General features: G+C 39.1%; 1 long non-coding RNA gene across 2 annotated transcripts in view; it reads left to right on the top strand.

Annotated features, from left to right (window-relative positions):
* Positions 1 to 939, top strand: part of LOC112649961 (uncharacterized) — a 112,531-nt gene extending 111,592 nt beyond the window's left edge. For both annotated transcript variants that reach the window (XR_003129834.3, XR_007403936.1), the window contains exon 4: positions 716 to 939. This is a non-coding gene — a long non-coding RNA (uncharacterized LOC112649961). The remainder of the gene's footprint in view (positions 1 to 715) is intronic.
* The last annotated feature ends 11,256 nt before the right edge of the window (positions 940 to 12,195 follow it).

Genomic DNA, 12,195 nt, shown 5'->3' with positions numbered 1-12,195 from the left:
AGAAAAAGCTATGGAGTTTTTCAAATCCAATAAGCAAGATTAGAAGCGAGACATCCCTCAACCAAACCTCCACCAAAAGACCTCAGGTCTTTAGTGTATGGGAGGTCTTCGGAGCTATTAATCTGGTAAAGCCTCTGACAGCTCGGAGTGCTTTTATAGATGCCTGGGATGGGCGCTGTGTTTTTAGTGTAAAACAACTCTACGTTCTGAAGATACCTCAGCTCTTTACTGTGAGGGTCAGAGCATGAGTACACTCGTTCGAGGCATCTAAGGAGAGAGAGAAATGAACACAACTGTACACTGCATGCTTGAATCCCCCGGGTGTGACACTGAAACCCACTTTTGAATGATGCTCAGCATACTCCCATAAAGCCCCCTAGCTGAGACAGAGACAAAATAGCTCTGTTAATCTAGTGCCTGCTGCCAGAGCTGCTGTTCAGGTTCAGTGTTCAACCTCTTTGATACTGACTTTGCAACTGAGTGTGGATTATTCTATTAGATCTCCAGATGTGGGATTGTAGGACAGACTTCAATAAACAGTAGAATCACAGGTGCTCTCACCAAGTGCCCCTCTTGCCCTTCAGCCAACCGAGGCTAAGTCTCCCTTCGCCAGTTGTTAACTGTTCTGAGATTGAGCCATTGAGACTAATAAACTTATTTTCCACAGTTATGACTCTCTCCTTCTTCACTCTTCTCCCTCCTTCTCCCCTTTCAGCCCTCTTTCTCTCCTTCTTCTTCTTACCCTCCTTCCCACACCATCCTTGCTAGAGATGAACAATAGAAGCTTCAGTTACTTCTGGAAGCCACCTTAACACACGAGAAGAAACAGCCACAGGATAATGGACCTGAGATGAGAAAAGTAAGCCCCATGACAATATCCTTAGGCCATTTGAAATGGGGTTTCTTTTAGTTGCATCTGAAATCATCCACTTTGACACATGGAACATATGGAAAAAAGAGAGGCAAGCAGAGGCCTGGCATGAGTGGCTCTGCTTGTTGGTCATCCTCCAGAATTGGGGTAGAGTTTGGAAAGGTGGGAAGTATTAAAATATTTTATGTTACTATATGTTTTAGAGAGATCAGTTTGTTGGTAGTGACCAAATAGAATAATACTGGGGGAAAAGTGTGCCTGTTCCATGGTTTGGCAAACCTTCAATGGCAAACTAAGTATTGTCTTCTAGGAGGTCACGTCAGGGCCATCCATTAGGCCCCTGCTTACTCAGGGAGTTCTTCTTTTAGCTTAATATGTTTCTGCATGAGATTTTGCTTGAAAAAAAGGTTTATAATCAGAGACTGAAAACTACTGCTTAGTAATACATACCCATTCTGTCATTGATCTGTGATAAGCATGATGAGTGCCCCAGAAATTGTGTGTCATATGTCATCCATTTGCATCTTTACCTGACTTCTTCTGTCTATACTTGACTTCTGGCAAGGCCATCGTTATTCAGTGTTTTCATTTAGCCTGTCATCACTCCCCTTTCCATGTGAGGATGAGGTAGAGGTACAGCCGTTCCATCTTCCTGTCTTTCATTCTCCTCTCCAATACCGCTTAACAGGGAGTATACAATTTTGTTGACATTCAGTACAGATCCTCAACTCACATGCGTAGTCAGGCTAATTTTTTTCTTCCAGGGATGAATTTGGCCTAAGATCTTGGTTTGCATCATACTGTTAGGAAAAAAAAATGCATTTTGCATTTTTATGATTACCGGATATTTGTCTTTTTTCCCTCCCATTTTGAGTCCGATAAGTGTATTTGTTGTTTACATATTTTGTGAGAGTAGGTGAATGGCAGGTGTTCATTGGATCCAATCAGAATGTACCGATTTCCCTGTTTAAGTCAGCAAACTTTCTGCATAAATAGGAAACAGTAGTCATAGCAGAAGCATCAACAGCCACCTTCAGAAAGAGAAAACAAAATGTCCTAATGCAGGATTTTTTATGTATAATTCAATTGCTTTGGTAAAATATCTACTGGCAAAGCTGAACCTAAACAGCATTTCACATGCATCCTAAACAGCTTGCCTGAAGACTGAAGCATACTCTGCTTATATACTTTCTGAAATCTATCTATATTTTATTTTGTCTTGGAAAAAGATTAAAGAATAGAATTATATTAGAACTGGTGGAGGCATGATCCATGCCCCCTTGATTATATTGAAACATTAAAATGTCATCAGCATGTTAATTTTGTCATCTCAACTGCACGAGATTTATTCAGCACTTCTATCTATTACATTACTGTGGAAACACAATTTATTCTGATTGTGGAAATGTCATAGGCAGCAACTAAAAACATCTGGAATTCTTGGTTTAGAAAGAATGCCTGGTTTCAATAATGCTATTTCTAAATTAACTTTATCTATGAAGAAGGCAGGAATCACGCATTTTTAAATTATTCAATTTGAAATATTCATTTGGCTCACCAGTTTTAACTGAGGAGGTTAAAAACTAAAAACTAAAAAAAAAAAAAAAAAAGATAAAATTTGTGGGTAAGGAACTATTGTTTTTCAAAGGTTGGGAAAAATAAAATGGTCCTCAGTGAAAGTGTAATTTCAGGAAAATATAGTAACTTGATTTTTTTGTTTGTTTTTCCTCTTCATTATGGCAAGAAAAGCTTGACTAAGTCTGTGACACATCTAGAAAGTAGAAGCAAAGGAGAGAGATGGGTAATGAATTCCATGAAGACAAAAGAATTGTCAGAATGGCACAAAGAAATATAAATTTTGCTTTTACGCTTTACTTTCTCCTTTATAAAATCTGAACATAGAGTACATTTCTTTGCTACCGCTGAGATGAAAGCCCTTCCCTTGCTAAGGACTTGTATACAAGGTGGCGAGGGAGGAAAGAAGCAAAAGTTGGTTGATAATAATTTAGGGATTTTCTCAGTATTCATATCTGTAATTTGTTATCTGAGGTATCTAAATCCTGAAGCTCTGAAAACTGAAATAAATACCCACTGAGTGGCAAAAATTGAAGCTGACCTAATGTGAAGTTATATTCTGCATTTCGTTTGACTATTCATAATTTCACCGAAGAATTACTAATTCTAATTACTAATACTAATGCAATTATACGGTGCTGCCCCATACCTCATGTAGAATAATTCTTTCCTAGAACTTGAAAAACTCTAAGTCACAAAACTCATCTTGTTGGAAAAGTTTCAGATAAGTGGGTTATGGATCTGTAGTAAATTCTAGAGTCCACCTCCCTGACTCTCCCCGCATCAAAGCAGATTGTTTCCAACTTGTGTGGGCTTGACTTTTTTTTTTTTTTTTAACAGATTTTATGTATTTATTCATGAGAGGCACAGAGAGAGAGAGAGAGGGGCAGAGACACAGGCAGAGGGAGGAGCAGGCTCCGTGCAGGAGCCCGATGTGGGACTCATCCTGGTTCCTGGATCACGCCCTGGGCCCTGTGTGGGCCTGACATAAAAATCTTCTGCCGTGAGGCATTATTTGAAGCACCTGTGCTCATGTCTTAGCTAAAATCCACCTTCAGGTTTCGCATCTAGTATTAACATTATTTTGGCAAACACTATGGAAAATAAATATTATTATGCTTATTAGATACATGGCAGCTGCTGCATTCCTGCTTTTGATTTTTAACACTCTTCTGATTTGGGAATATATTTTGATTTACAGAAAAGTTGCAAAGATAGTACAGAGGACTCCCGTGTACCATCACCATGTCCCTATCTCTTTCCTGCTATTTTAAAGAAGCTGATATTACCAAAGTTCAGTGCTCAGATGTCTGCTGATTGGCTAATCAAATTGCCTCCCCCCTTTTTTTAAGGTGCCCTTATTGGGCTCTGCACATGGCTTCTATTTATGATCCTTCATTCTTACAACAAGTAAGTTAAGTGAAGATTACTTTTGCACAGCTTAGAAGGGGAAAATGAAGGTCAAGGAGAGGCACTGGCCAACGTAGGGCAGCAGTTCTTCAATAACAGAACTAAGTGTCTAACTCAGGACCTCAGGGGCTCCAAAGCACAAAATATCTTCAAAGCCCACCACTATCATCAGCCCCTGCCTTGATGAGGGCCCCTGGTCAGCAGAATTTGTCTTCCTTCTTCAAGCTCCTATTTGGTCTCCTGGCTGAAGCTACACCCTCTCTTACCTCGCTCAGGGATGCTCCCCCGGAGCCTGTGGGAGATTGGGAGGCCAGCCCATGGAGTTTAGCAGAGGGAAAAACTTATTTTTGCCACTTTTGAGGTTCAGGAATAAGGCCTTTCATGGCTTCTTCCTTTGTTTATGCAAAGGCACTCCATTAGCATTGGCATGTGTTCTTTGTCTTCTAAGAGAAAAAGAGAAAGGATGGAGCTTTAGAGGCTGCTTCTTTTTTTTTTTTTTATGTTGCCTCCTTTTATCTGGAGGAACAAGCTGTAAAATACCCTTAGAAAACCACTTAAGAGGCTAAGGGGAAGAATGGTTATGAGACCCTCAGTTTTTTTTTTTTTTTTTTTTTTTAAACACAGTAGCTTTGTTTATGTCACTCAAAGGCGTGGTGAAAACAGAAAAGGAGAAACTACCCGGAAGCTGCTCGAATAGAATGGAGGTAAAGAAGCCTCTCCTCAGAGCTTCTCCCTCTTTGAATCTTATACAGTCACAACTAGGCACCCACACTAGTTTAGAGGGATGCCTGGAGGGCAACAAGGACTGCTGCGTTAGGAAGATACTCTTGAACACTTAGAGTTAAAAACTTTTCAATAAGTATGTCATTATACTTGGCTGAACCTTTCGTAGTCATCATGAAATAACCCTCTTTTGAACCCCCAAGAGATATTATATGAAAATGTCACACAGCAGTTCCCAGGTGGGCTGGGTATAATCATGATAGCACTAGAGTCCTTATGAAATCAGCTTATTTACTATTTATTTTATAGAAATTGAAAAGTATGCTCCTAATATTTACAGAACGTAATCCACCTGAAAAATCAAATATACCTGCATTTCTTCCTGTATCAAGAATTAAAGCAACACTGATGAAAACAGCTCCTCCTGTGGCTCTGAGGCTCCTTCCGTCTTGTGGCTCTGTGTCTTCAAGACATGGTCTCCGGGTTCACCATGCAAGAGCAAAGATGTGGGAATCCCATTAGGGAGGTCTTTATAGGCCATTCTTGGCTGTGGCCTGTATCAATTCTTCCTATGCTGTGTTGGCAACATGGGAAGTGTGCTTTTATATGGGTATCCGTGAAGGAAAAGAAACTGGTGTAGTGAAGAGCTCACCAGTCTCTGCCATGCTTCCCAGGTTAAGATAAACTCTCTTTTATTCAAAAATTTTCCTTGACTTTTAATTCTGTTAAAGAAAATCTCTTATGTTTTCCTTTACCTTTCATCCCAATTTCTCCCTTTCTCCTCCCTCCCCCTGCAATTTCTCTCCTGCCTTTCTCTTCCTTGGCTTCAGTTTTCTTCTGTATAAGCCCCAGGTCGTTGAGTTAGCCTGGCAGCGCGTTTTCCATTACCCACGGTAACCTTGCTACCTGGTTCTCCGCAGCTGTCCCCTCAGTCCTCCATGACTGTGTAACCAAACAGAAGTTTGTTTCTTGGTAACCCCAAGATAGAAACTACACCCGGTGGAGCTGCCTCACAAAGCAAATCTTATTTGCAGCAAATAAGGAGATCACAGGGAATAGCTTTGAAAGCTGTGACTCCCTGAGCAAGGGTGAATGGGCTCCTTTTATTTAGGGTGAGGATATTTAGATAGGGAAGCTTGTCATCCTATGTGGGCAGGGATAGATTCCACATGTGCCTCCAGGAAACATCCATATACAGACGTTGTATGTTATGTAAATGAGTATTATAGTATTATAATGAGGTAAAACTTTGAGGTCCACCCGTACAGGTGAGTTTGGGGGGTTAGCTTATACTGATTTGGGTGGTCAGGGCCTTCAGGCAGTGATTCTTGCCTAAAGGGTGGTTTTAGTTTCCTTCATAGGGTTTTACATCCATAGGGTCTTTTATCTATGTTAAGAGAGAAGCTGGAAAGAAAAGCTTAAGAAAAAAAATGTGTAACAAATATCAGTGGGTACGAGGAGGTGAACGGTAAAGATCAAGTCTTGGGGTTTAGCTGGTGACACTTAAGCGATCTAATCTTTCTCCACTTTTATTCCACATGGAAAATACCACCACCGCTACCAGGAGCAACAGAAACTCGGTAGTTCTTGGTCCTTATGAAGTCCTTGGTCCTTATATTCCACCGTTTTGGAATATAGGTGAGGTCCGGTGTTGGCGACCAAGAAAGAATTTTTGAGCTGTCTTTGGTGCAAAATGGTGGTTTTATTAAAGCTGAGGGGGGGGGGGGAACAGGACCCATGGGCAGGAAGAGAAGCTGCCCGGGGCTTGTGAAAAGTGGCTGATTATAAACCTGGGAGAGGGGGAGGTAAGGAAAAGGGAGATTTCAAAAGGATTTTCATATGCTAAGGAGGACCTGCAAGATCTTGGAGGCCTTGCCCTTGTCAAGTTAAAGATTGCTTTTCCCTCTAGCAAGGTATTAACATTAAGATAATTGGAAACTTCCTGAAGAATATCACACACATCCCGCCCTGGGGTGGGGGGTTCTTTGTGGGATATCGGCTGTGCTTTGTCCTCAGCTAGCCCTGCTCCCCCATCACTTATAAACCTGTTTCTAACTTCTGCCAAATGCTAGTAATAATGCTGTTTGGCTGTTAGTGATTTGTGATCAATGTACTTTTTTTTCTTTTCTTTTTGTTTTTCTTTTTTTATATATATTTTTTCATTTTCTTTACAACTTTTTTTTTTAAGCTCAAGTGAGGTTTGAACTCATGACCCTGAGATCAAGAGTCACATACATGCTCTACCTATTGAACTAGCCAAGTGCCCCTACTTTTCCATTTTCCATAGCAAATATTTCAAACTTTTATAATATACTTCATCTGTTTATTACTATCTGCTGTAACATCAGAAACTTAAAAACTTAGAAAAAAAATTACACGCAAGTTCCCCACATTCTACTTCTAACCAAGTATGTTTGTATGTTATGGCCTGTTTGTTTTCCAGGACACTTCTGCACAGACTGCTCCTGGCCCTTACTTCCTTACTCTTTCTTCATCTCTTCTCCGTTCTCCATCTGTTTCTCCTCCCCATCTGTATCTTGTTCCTACTGTGGAATAAAAACTAATTCATCCTTCAAAATGCACCTGTAGTATCAGTGTTTTAGTCTGTTCTGGCTCCTATAACAAACGACCACAGACTAGGTGGCTTAAGCAACAGAAATTCACCTTCTCACAGTCTGGAGGCTGAGAAGTCCGAGATCAAGGTGCCATCAAGGTAGGTTTTATTCTGAGGCGTCTTCTATTGAATTGTAGGCAGCTACCATTGACTGTGTGCTCACATGATTTCTTCTTGTGTGAGCCTGTTGGGGGAGAGAGAGAGAGAGAGAGAAGAAGAGAGGGGAGAGGGGAGAGAAACAAGCTCTCTGGTGTCTCTTCTTCAAAGGATCAGAACCCCACTTTTGTCATCTCATTTAACCTTAATTACTTCCTGAGAAATTCCATCTCTAAATACAGCCATATTAGGGGACTCCCTTACCATAGCTTACAATTTTAGCATGATAACCATTTGACTCTAGCTACACAAATGTGACCCTTGAAAACCATCTGTGTCGTATTTTAGACTATCTCCCTATTTTCAACTTCATTATATGAGTTTTAGAGGGACACATTCATTCATTCATACCAATCACCTCCCAGTGATACATCTTTTGAAATGACACAGGAAGAGTCTGTGCCTGAATCAATGTGAATAGTGTGTTGCACTGTCATCATACTTTTAAAGTGTATTTCTTATCTATCCTCTATGGACCATATGCTAGATAGAGCTGGAACTCATGTCTTAGTCTCCTAGTTCAATAGCTAACCCTGGGTCTATGGCAGACTATGCTTTCTCTAACTATTTTTGATTGATCGATTGATCCACAAGATCTTGAAATGATCAAAGACAGATTATATATAGCTTAATGGAAAGAATGGTGCATTTAATTTCAGATATTTTGAAATTGATTCCCTATATATGGCATGCATTAATTCTTCAATGGAACGTTTAATTCAGCTCAGTTCTATGATCATTTGGAGGAAATACCATTTACAAGTACCAGCTTGTGTACATGTATAAATTCCTCAAGCACTGGAATGGAAAAATTTGAGTGTGTTCGTTCCATTGAGCTTGTATATCTCAAAAGGATGCTAGCATAAAACTGCTATGAGAATTAGAAGCTTATTGTGAATTGGGAACAGTATCTAGAGTTATAGCTATTTCTTTCAAGAGTTCAAGCATATGCGTTAAGGCCTTAAAACTCTATTCCTTTTTTGCCATCTTTTTAATCCTGACCTGATTCAATTTTTTGTATTGTTTTGGTTTTGTGTGTGTGTGTGTGTGTGTGTGTGTGTGCGTGTGTGTGTGTTTTAACCAATTACATCTTGGAATTATAGATTAGATTTTTTTTTTTTTTTAGCTTGCTGTTTGTGATTATTCTTACTAGTTCATCAACTCTATAGTTGTCAGAAAGGCATTTTTGCATGAAATTTAATTTCTGCAATGAAGGTTGAAAAATTATCTTGTCTCATCAATAAAGGAAAACTCTACCACATTCCCCCCCTCCGTCCGTTCTCTGTCAGAGCAAAATAATCTCTTGAATTATCTGTATAAAATATTTTGCATTGTTCTGGCAATGATCTGGCTCCATCCCTGGATAGGAAATTGGGCATGTGTGGCTAGGCATCCAGAGGAATATGTTTACCAATGAATTATCTTCCAAGGTTTTGACACCACCATCAGTTATGCCAGATGCAAATCATTTACTCTCTGTCAGTTCAAATACACAGTCTTGTTTGGATGGCTTAAATCTATGCTGGCACCAAAATACAGCAAGCAATATTGCTCAACTTTTGAGTTGAAAGCATAGACAAATGTATACAGCGCCAAAACATGGAAATAATACAATGTAGGCTGAATTTTGCTAAGTGTTACTTAATGTTAGCATAGCATGAGATTGTCAAAGGAATAGTGACATTTCCTACTGAGAAAAGGAAATGTTCCTCTACAATGGTAGACAGAAATGTTTGACATGGAGTTTTCAGAAGACTGTCATGTTCTATATGGCCCACCATCCTGCCAGATCTCATAAAGTGAAAAATGAAGCCCCTGGTAAATACCTCAGGGAAATGCCAAATTAAATTCTGGAATTTGGGGATGTAATAATAATAATGACTTCAGTGCTGCAATATTTCATAGAGTTTAGCATCTGTCTATAGACCATGAACTGGTGGATTAATGACCTCAAGAGTAAAAGAGATTTGGCCAATTTTTCTTTATTCTTTCCTACTTCTGAATCAAGGCAGGTCATGGTACAAAAATTTAGACTGTTAAATCATTAATTTTTTGACTTTTGTCATGAAGATAGCTGAGTACATAAGTTGACCAATATTTTGACTTACTGAATAGGCACAATTTCTGTGTATATGAAATAATGGGAGAATTTAATAAAATATACTAGTTGAGGACAGTGGTTAAGTTCACACACAGATCACTGAGTTAGAAAACCCAGATTTAAATACTAGTCCCACTATTTCATTGCAGTATTGACTTTTTTTTTTTTTAAGATTTTATTTATTCATGAGAGACACAGAGGGAGAGGCAGAGACACAGGCAGAGAGAGAAGCAGGTTCCTTGTGGGAAGCCCGATGTGGGACTCCATCCCAGGACCCTTAGATCATGATCTGAGCCATCCAGGTGTCCCAGTATTGACTTTGCTTAGCCTCAGTTTTCTTATCTATAAAACTCAAAACAAGAGTTTTATAGATAAGAAAACTGAATATCTATGTTCTAGTCCTGAAAGTCTACTGAATTAACAGTTTCCTCTTTCAACCTCTCAGAATACCCGGATTTCCCTTTCCCTTCAAACTACTGCTTTTTATTGCCTCAGCCTTTTTGTCTCTCACTAAAGAAACAGGGCATGCCTGGGTGGCTCAGTGGTTGAGCATCTGCCTTCAGCCCAGGGCGTGATCCCAGGTTCCAGGATCGAGTCCCACGTCGGGCTCCCTGCATGGAGCCTGCTTCTCCCTCTGCCTGTGTCTCTGCCTCTCTCTCTCTCTCTCTGTGTGACTGTCATGAATAAATAAAAAACAAAAACAAAAAAAACTTTAAAAAAAATGTGAAGTATGTTTATATGCATACTTATGACAACTGGCAATTGTTAAAACATACATCAAGTCATAAGGACTTTAAATGAGCTGAATAATCAAGATAATCTAATGTTAAAACAAAACAAAACAGAAAAAAAAACAAAAACAAAAACCTTCCTTTTCTTGGATAGAACAACTCTTACCCAATGTTTTCCTGGCTTCTTTGACTTTGGCCTTTTCCTCTCTGTTAGATTTAAATTGGGTAAGTAATCACATTTCTAGTTAAATTGTTTCTCAGAGTCAGGACCTAAAGAGTGTCCCCAGATCCAGCAATAGAGAAAAACACATTTATGCCAGAAAATATTGGTGCTTTTTAGTTTTTTTTAAACATGTTTTTGTATAAAGCGGTTATACAAAATAAATAAGTGGCCATGAAATTATTTTAAAATCCACATAGTTATGATCTGAGGACATTTTGCACTAGTTGCTCATCAACCAAGACAGTGATTCTCAATGAAAGAGTTTGCTCTGTGGGGGACACTGGTAATGTCTAGAGACATTTTTAACTTTTATGACTATGGTGGGTAGAGGGGAATCACCAGCATGTGGTGGGTACAGACCAACAATTCCACTAAACATCCTACCATATATAAGATAATCCCCATAATAAAGAATTATCTGGTCCTGTCAATGGTACTGCTCTGGAGAAACCGTTTCTATCACGTATGTATCATACAGAGGTGAATTTTTGCATTTCAGAACTAGTAGAAGACTGATTTAGAGATGCTAGAATGTATTTGAACATATTTTCAGCATCATGCACAGGTAACACATTTCCGGAGGAAATCACACACAAATGATCACTTTCTAGAGACAATGAATAAGCAGCATAAGAGGTTTAAGCATTCCGATTTGAGTACACAGAGTATAATATTTTGTAACTTTATTGTTCCTGGTATGGGAGGAACTTCATATACCTGTTGATAGATTATTTTCTGCAATCAAAACAGTTCTCTTGGGACGCCTGGGTGGCTCAGGGCATGATCCTGGAGTCCTGGGATTGAGTCTCACGTCAGGCTCCTTGTGAAGAGGCTCACAAGCAGCCTGCTTCTCCCTCTGCCTATGCCTCTGCCTCTCTCTCTCTCTCTCTCTGTGTCTCTCATGATTAAATAAATAAAATCTTAGAAAAAAACAAACAGTTCCCTTGGGTTACCCATAAATACGTTTCACTTTTTTTTTTCGTTTCACTTTTTAATACATATTTTTATTTGAACTAACAGAGAAAATGTTTTCTAAATTGAGCCTTGACTCTCAACATTATTATAAGTTAAAACTAGAAAGAATTAAAAAATCTATGTACTTCTTCATTTTACAACTGAGAAAGTTGGGAGACAAAGAGACTGAGTAGCTTTCCCAAGGTTATAGTTTGTTGTGTGTAGTGTCAGGGCCATATTTCTAGCCCAATTATTATTATCAATATTTTCCTTTTAATGCTGTCATTCATTTTAAATACATTCAACTTCACTGCCCATTTTTCAAAGAACTTTCTTGTCCCTCCCCCCATCACCCTTCCCACCACAACTCCCACTTACATTTCCTTTTGTATGATTTTTTTTTTCTTCCTCTGATTTCTTTCAGGTCAGTGAAGCCAATAGTAGGAGACCTTTAATTTGATACCTTGCCCAAAAGCCTTTCCATGGACTTTTATACCAAATCAGACCCCCCTAGATTTAAGAGGTATGGAAAAGCTAGATTCAGCTGTCTGAGGCTGGCTAATCTTCCATTTGGTCAGAGTGTGAAGTGGTCTACGTTGCACAGTTCCTCCATCACCAGAGGAAAAGCTCTTCTCATTTATGCTGGTTTAACTTACAGGGATTTTAGTGATCCACAAAACAAGTGAAATTTAAGATACACATCTTAAGCTCAGTTTGTAAAGGCCTGTGCTTTCAATAACAAAACTCACAGTGACAGTGATGTATGGTTTTCTTTATGAGACCTGAAAACTGATGGATATGTGATCTTATAAATGCTTAGACAAACTAATGCACATA

This window comes from Canis lupus, chromosome 19 (genome assembly GCF_003254725.2).
Source record: "Canis lupus dingo isolate Sandy chromosome 19, ASM325472v2, whole genome shotgun sequence".
In the NCBI taxonomy this organism is placed as follows: Eukaryota; Metazoa; Chordata; class Mammalia; order Carnivora; family Canidae; genus Canis; species Canis lupus.
Note: the sequence above shows the minus strand (reverse complement) of the source record. Positions and strands in the feature narration are given on the sequence as shown.